The 6965-nt window shown below is 42.1% G+C and overlaps 2 non-coding genes across 2 annotated transcripts; one reads left to right on the top strand and one right to left on the bottom strand.

The window, feature by feature from the left end:
* Positions 1-254: 254 nt before the first annotated feature.
* On the top strand, positions 255-337 carry TRNAL-CAG. The gene has a single exon. It is a non-coding gene; the product is annotated as a tRNA-Leu (tRNA).
* Positions 338-1124: 787 nt separating this feature from the next.
* On the bottom strand, positions 1125-1207 carry TRNAL-CAG. The gene has a single exon. It is a non-coding gene; the product is annotated as a tRNA-Leu (tRNA).
* Between the last annotated feature and the right edge of the window lie 5758 nt (positions 1208-6965).

The raw sequence follows: 6965 nt of genomic DNA, 5'->3' as shown, positions 1-6965 counted from the left end.
CTGGCCCTCCCTTCGGCTGTGTTGCCACACTCGTCCTTGTCCAGAAAGCACGGGCTCCGCCAGCCGGCGATCAACATAAATGTAGCGCGGCAGAATATACCTTTCAGACTTTATGAGTAGCCTAGCAAGAGGAAAATAAAGTGATAAATTAGGCTAGACTAAATAATCGTATTAAAATATGAAAAAAGACAGAGCCCCCGTAATCATGATTGGGAAGTTTGTGTAAGTGTTGGAGGGAGGTAGGCAGCAGAGAAGTCAGGATGGCCGAGCGGTCTAAGGCGCTGCGTTCAGGTCGCAGTCTCCTCTGGAGGCGTGGGTTCGAATCCCACTTCTGACAGACCTTGGTTTTTTTTTTTTTTTTTAAATCATAAATCACCTTTCCAACCATTTTATTAAAAATATTACATTTTAAATTGTAAAAAAATGGTAAATCTCTGTTAGAAATACTTGGATATTGTTCACTAATTCTTTTGCAGGAAGTTGTAATTTCATAACAGTAACAAATATAAAGCGAAAAGTAAACAGTGGTTTTGAGTAAAAGTTTTACTACGGTTAACGTTAGACTTGGGGGTAACCTGCACCACGGAGTGACATTTACTAACGTAAGAAACTTGCTGCGCGGACAGATTTGGTCTTTTTCTGCCGTCATTACTATGTTACTATGTAAACATTTAGTGTTAAATGATTTCACTTTAACATTTGATTGTTCTCTTGTTGATAAGTAATATGTATTTGTAAAAGGTAATCGCGTTTCTCTGTTGTCCTGAATTTACTACTTTACCAGGGCACTGAGCAGATAGCATTAATATAATTAATTTCTCTATTTTTTGTACGTGAAAGCCAAGCATTATTGAGTTTGTAATCTATTACTGGCACGTAGTAAATCGTTTATATCACAAACTTTTCAAAATAATTAGGAGTGCTAAACTGTACACTGGGAAGGAAGTTGTTCGATATAGAGGGGTGCTCTGGCACCTCTCTTTTGTATTGCTAGTGCTTTCGCATTATAACATCAAATGCATGTATGACAATACGATATTATTTTTATTGCCATAAGAGTGAGGAGTATAAAATTTAAAGAAGTACACACTTAAATTTTGTATAAGTAACCTAGAAAAATAATTTGTCAGAAGTGGGATTCGAACCCACGCCTCCAGAGGAGACTGCGACCTGAACGCAGCGCCTTAGACCGCTCGGCCATCCTGACATAACGCTTAACACGTTTTTCAATAAACTAGTACCTAACCAGATTGTGGCAATACTGTAAACATAACATGCCATGCTGGGTCAGACCAAGGGTCCATCAAGCCCAGCATCCTGCTTCAAACAGTAACTAATCCAGGCCATAAGAACCTGGCAAGTACCCAAAAACTAAGTCTATTCCATGTTACCGCTGCTAGTAATAGCAGTGGCTATTTTCTAAGTCAACTTAATTAATAGCAGGTAATAGACTTCTCCAAGAACTTATCCAATCCTTTTTAAACACAGCTATACTAATCGCACTAACCACATCCTCTGGCAACAAATTCCAGAGTTTAATTGTGCGTTGAGTAAAAAAGAACTTTCTCCGATTAGTTTTAAATGTGCCCCATGCTAACTTCATGGAGTGCCCCCTAGTCTTTCTATTATCTGAAAGAGTAAATAACCGATTCACATCTACCCATTCTAGACCTCTCATGATTTTAAACACCTCTATCATATCCCCCCTCAGCCATCTCTTCTCCAAGCTGAAAAGTCCTAACCTTTTTAGTCTTTCCTCATAGGGGAGCTGTTCCATTCCCCTTATCATTTTGGTAGCCCTTGTCTGTACCTTCTCCATCGCAATTATACCGTATCTTTTTTTAGATGCGGTGACCAGAATTGTACACAGTATTCAAGGTGCGGTCTCACCATGGAGCGATACAGACACCTGGGAGTGGGGCTGGCAAGGAATGTAAGGTGATCAGTAGCCCAGGTCTAGTTGGGCAAAAAAAGTAGGAATGGGTAGGGTTAGAAAACCTATAAAGGTCTTGAGCGGGGGAGGGGGGAGGAGAGATACAGAAAGCAGAAGAGTAGCAGAGTACATAACACACTGATGCTCTGAATCAACACTGAGAGGGGGGGGGGGGGGTTGCATACAGTGACGTCATACAACCAGACGCAGGTTGATCATGTCACACAGGCAGCATCACAATGTGTGAGGCCTGGCAGCTGCAACTTAGCATGAAGGGAGGGGCCAACAATGTCTCAGACAGACATGGTTAGAGGATCATCTACACAGCCACTGGGTCAGTGGGGGAGGGGAGGGAGAGATCTGCAGGACCACAGCAGAGACTGACTTAGTTCATTCAGAGTTCTCAAACCCGCCAGCAGCTCACGAGTTGCAGAAAATATTTAACCATAATTTACAGAATATTTTATACTACTGCACTGCGAGAAAAAGAAAGAAAAAGCTAAGGCGGAAGTTATTTGCCAAGTTCAGACGGAAAAGATGAAATCTGGATACCTTGATGGGTTGAACATGGCCAGGAGCTGGGGCTTTAGCTGTCCTCTCAGGCAGATCCGTGCCAGGTAGTGGGGCTCCAATGCAGTTAAATCTTCTGCAGAAGAGAACAACTTTGGAAATGTGCAGCAGAAACTCTCCTAAGTATTCTCCTCTAGCCACTCAGCATGGAAGATCTTCCAGGAGACTGCTGGAGTCTCATTTCACAGTTTGCTTCAGAGACAAGGAAAGGCACGAACTGGGACCCCGTGAAGGAACACAAAGGAATTATAGACTCTCTCATAGAAATAAAGGTCAGCAAAGACTTTGTAAGTGATACTTTTTATTGTACTAACAGATGTATTAAGTTATGCCAATAAAAAGATATCTCCTACAATTTGGGGTTTTTTTTAATCAAACTTTATTTTTATAGATCTAAATATAGGAATGCTGCAACCACATTACATTATTCAAGATTTCTCTAATCAGGGCCTGATTTATTAAGCTTTTTTTCAGTTTTTCCCATAGAAGCAAAATGGGGGGGAAATACCTTAGTAAATCAAGCTTGGCCTGCCTGCCGAGTCTTTCACTGGTGGATCCGCATTGATTGCATGCAGAAGGGAAGAGTTATGACCACATCTCATTGCAATATGTCTGAGAATCTGACTCTAGGCTGGGAGACAGGGAAACAAAATGTAAAATATTTTTTATAAAGAAGGCCAACATAAAAAGTATTTCAAAGCATAAAAGAACTTGAAACTAAGAAGAACACAAATGATTATTCTCAGACATGTAAGGAAAGCAAAACGACAGACAGGTAGAGTTGTTATCAGACTATAGAAGCTATTTACTAAGCAAATGCCTTAGGTGAGGAGAAGGTTTCTGTTCTTCTGACCCCCTTCGAAAAAAAATCTAAGGAGCACAGGAGAACAAGAATGAATTAAAGGGAGAAACTGGACACAACAAAGGAAGCAAATGGACACTGCGACTTGCCATTGAGATTTATCAAATGGCTAGAAACGTTATGGCTTCAGTACAGAGACCAGACATCAATGACTGGATAAGGATTGGGGAGTATTTTAATATGGAGTTTGGCATCAGATAAGGCTGCCCCATATCTCCTCTGTTTCACTTATTCCGGTTACTCAGTGCCTCGGATGAATAGCACAGCACAAATGATGGCAGGAAGCCTAGCCCCCTCTTCAGAGATTTACTGATGGGCTGAAAGTATTGGTCTGTGCAGGTAATAATATCATTTCGGGGTTGGGACTAGGGGTGCTTGGAGAAATGCACAGCCCCAGAGAATGCAAGCTCCCACTATAACAATCGGAGGAGCCTGTTTACAATGCTACCGTAGAGGCAGCACAGGCAACCAGCTCGAGCGACAGATTACCTGACACAAAATATGGGGCAGCCTAGGACCACTCCTGTTTAATGTCCCTAATAGAGAGGGACCTTCATTTTCAGTTTTTATTTTATTTTGTCTGAGAATTTCAATGTGAAAACAAAAAAAAATCAGTGGAAAAAATGACTTACAACACTTTAATATGGGTTGCACGCCACACTGTGTATTCTATTACTATCTCATGCTACATTGTATATATTGTATCATAGTATCTTTTAAGAGGCCCCCTAGCCCAGTTCTACCTCTGACTTTTGCAACATCCTAGACTTAATTTATAATGTTATTTTTGTTCTATGTTGACCCATTAAGGTTCAAGGTTGCAATGTATAAATATAGTAAGACACCCCTGTCATACTATTACACCTGTTATAATGTAAACCGATGTGATGTACTCCAACGAATGTCGGTATATAAAAGCAAACAAATAAATAAATAAATAGGAAAAGATAAAGTAGAAAAGGCATTTTCCCCCATTGTTTTTTGTTGCTATCACATTGAAATGCCCAGGAAAAATAAAATAAACACTAAAAATGAAGGTCCTTACTAGTAGACAATCTTATGACCTGATAAATGCTGATTTAACAATATTCTCTGTATCAAACAACCCATGTGAAGTGGGTAAATCTGTGGAAAGTTTAGTGGTAGATGAAAGCCCCGAATTCCTTGTCACTGAGGAGATACAGATGAGCACAAAAAGGAATCAGTTTTAGGGGTGTTTTTTCACAAGGAGAGGCCCTATTTACTAAGCATTTTTCACATGGATACAAAATAGGAGAAAGCTTTTATTACATAGGCCCCTGCGAGTTTGCAAAGAGAAAGTGATTAGGTGGAAAATTATCAAGACCTTTCTTATCTCAGTTTTCATTTATTTATTTATTTTTTTTGTTTTTTTCCCTCCACTGGATCAGGTGACATCCCAAAACATTTTAGCTTTATTTTCCCCCCCACATACCATGTGGGAACATTGGATTAATAGAGGAACTGTATCCCTTGAAATAAAACACAAAAATGTATTATGTTACTCCCGTCGGTCACAGACGGCTGCGACCGCAAGTGCTCATCTCCTACACGGCTCTCCTGCCCTCCCTGGGGCTGCTCGCTGCACGGGATTGCCTGCAACGCCATGTTCCATGGGATTCTCTTCGGCAGCATGGACGCTGCCGTTCCCTGCTCCGATGCTGGGCCCTCCTAGGCGCGCACACTCGCGCGTCACAGGCCCCGCCTATGAAGCCTCTTCGGCGGGAACCTAGGGGGCGTCCCGCTCTGATGATGTCATCGGCCTTCCATTTATAAGCGCCAACAGTGTCCCCAGCAAACCGACTTGGCAACAAGTTCCATCCTGCACTGAGCTCATGCAGATCCCTGAGACGTCGCCTGCTGCTGTTCCTTGGACCCTGTCTGGCACCCGCTCCCCGCAGTGCCGATAACCCGCCTCCTGACAACACGGACCTGTGGGGCTCCTCCCCACAGGCTGTAACAACTCGTGCCTCGGGTCAAGGGTCCACAAACCCACAAAGCATAACATATTATATGCACATGGAAGACTAGAATTTGATTTAGGACAATTCTTATTTATTACAGTTCTGAATTGACATTGGAGGAATATAAATAAATAAAAAGATGTAGCACTGTTTCCACTGCTTGGGAGGCTGTTAAACTAATCCTGATCAGAGGAGGGACCCTGTTAGAAATTCAGAGGAAAGCTTGGGTATTTGTCATTCCATAAACCATCAAATTATTGAACAAATGGAGCATATTTAGCATAAATTCAAAATCCCTGTCCCTCCCCTACAAAACAAAATTCCAAACATTGGGGCCTCATTTTCCAGTAACGCAGTGAGTGAGAGAGAGAGAGAGAGAGAGAGAGAGAGAGAGAGAGAGAGAGAGAGAGAGAGAGAGAAAGCCTTGCTATTATGTCTACTCCCTAGACAGGTATTTGTATCCCTATGAGAGGCTCACCTAGTAACTCGAGGTGGGGATTAGGTATGAGTGTAGGGGGTTGGGGGCCACTTTCACATTCAACATGAGACGTACGAACAGAACAGTGGTCACTTGTGAAGATTTGATGGCCTTCGGAGTGAGGAAACTCACTCCAAGATGAGATTTGGGCAACGTTCTCCCAAACTAGCTTGATGGACACTCTACCTGGGCAACAACAAGCTAGGTTGAGAGAACGTTGCCCAAATCTCATCTTGGAGTGAGTTTCCTCACTCCGAAGGCCATCAAATCTTCACAAGTGACCACTGTTCTGTTCGTACGTCTCATGTTGAATGTGAAAGTGGCCCCCAACCCCCTACACTCATACCTAATCCCCACCTCGAGTTACTAGGTGAGCCTCTCATAGGGATACAAATACCTGTCTAGGGAGTAGACATAATAGCAAGTCTCTCTCTCTCTCTCTCTCTCTCTCTCTCTCTCTCTCTCTCTCTCTCTCAAAAGATCAAGGACATTCATTGAAAGGGCTGTGTTTTTTTAGTTGCTTTTTAAAAACAAAAAAAAAAAAGCATTTTTATTTTTGTAAAACTGCACCCTTTGCTGACATCTCAAATATGTGCGAAGGGTAGTAACACAAGTCTTTATTACGCATCAACAGAAGCAAGGTGAGTTTGCTGTTAGTACAGAGTTTCCGAAGAAATGGATTCCAAAAGCTCATGTGTAGACTTTACTGATTTTAGGACTGATTCATTAAACTTTCCCCCATAGATAGAGAATGGAAGTTTAAATCTTAAAAATGTTTCTTACTGATGAGACACACAACTAAGACATCAGATAGGAGGTGCAGTGGTTTTGTGCACTCCCTACTGGAGATGTCTAGGGGTTTTCAGCTGAATACAGCGAAGGAACTGAGAAGTGTCTATGCTTTGTTTTGTTTTTTTTTCATAGGTGCAGTCCAGGACTCAACATCAGAGTCACTGGAGCAGCTTTGCAGGGGCTCTAAGCCAGAATCTCGGAAAGATGATTTTAGAGGGAAAAACTTAATCCAGGTCTGTGAATTCTTGGAGACATGTAAATACGCTCAGGAGTAGGCCAAGCACTAGGAAGTACCAGTTCTGCAGCCGAGGAGATGTGCAGGCAAAGTGCCCTGTAAATCAAAGGTGT

The sequence above is a fragment of the Rhinatrema bivittatum genome, chromosome 7, assembly GCF_901001135.1.
Source record: "Rhinatrema bivittatum chromosome 7, aRhiBiv1.1, whole genome shotgun sequence".
Taxonomy (NCBI): domain Eukaryota; kingdom Metazoa; phylum Chordata; class Amphibia; order Gymnophiona; family Rhinatrematidae; genus Rhinatrema; species Rhinatrema bivittatum.
The sequence above is the reverse complement of the archived record's forward strand: the minus strand, read 5'-3'. Positions and strand labels throughout refer to the sequence as shown.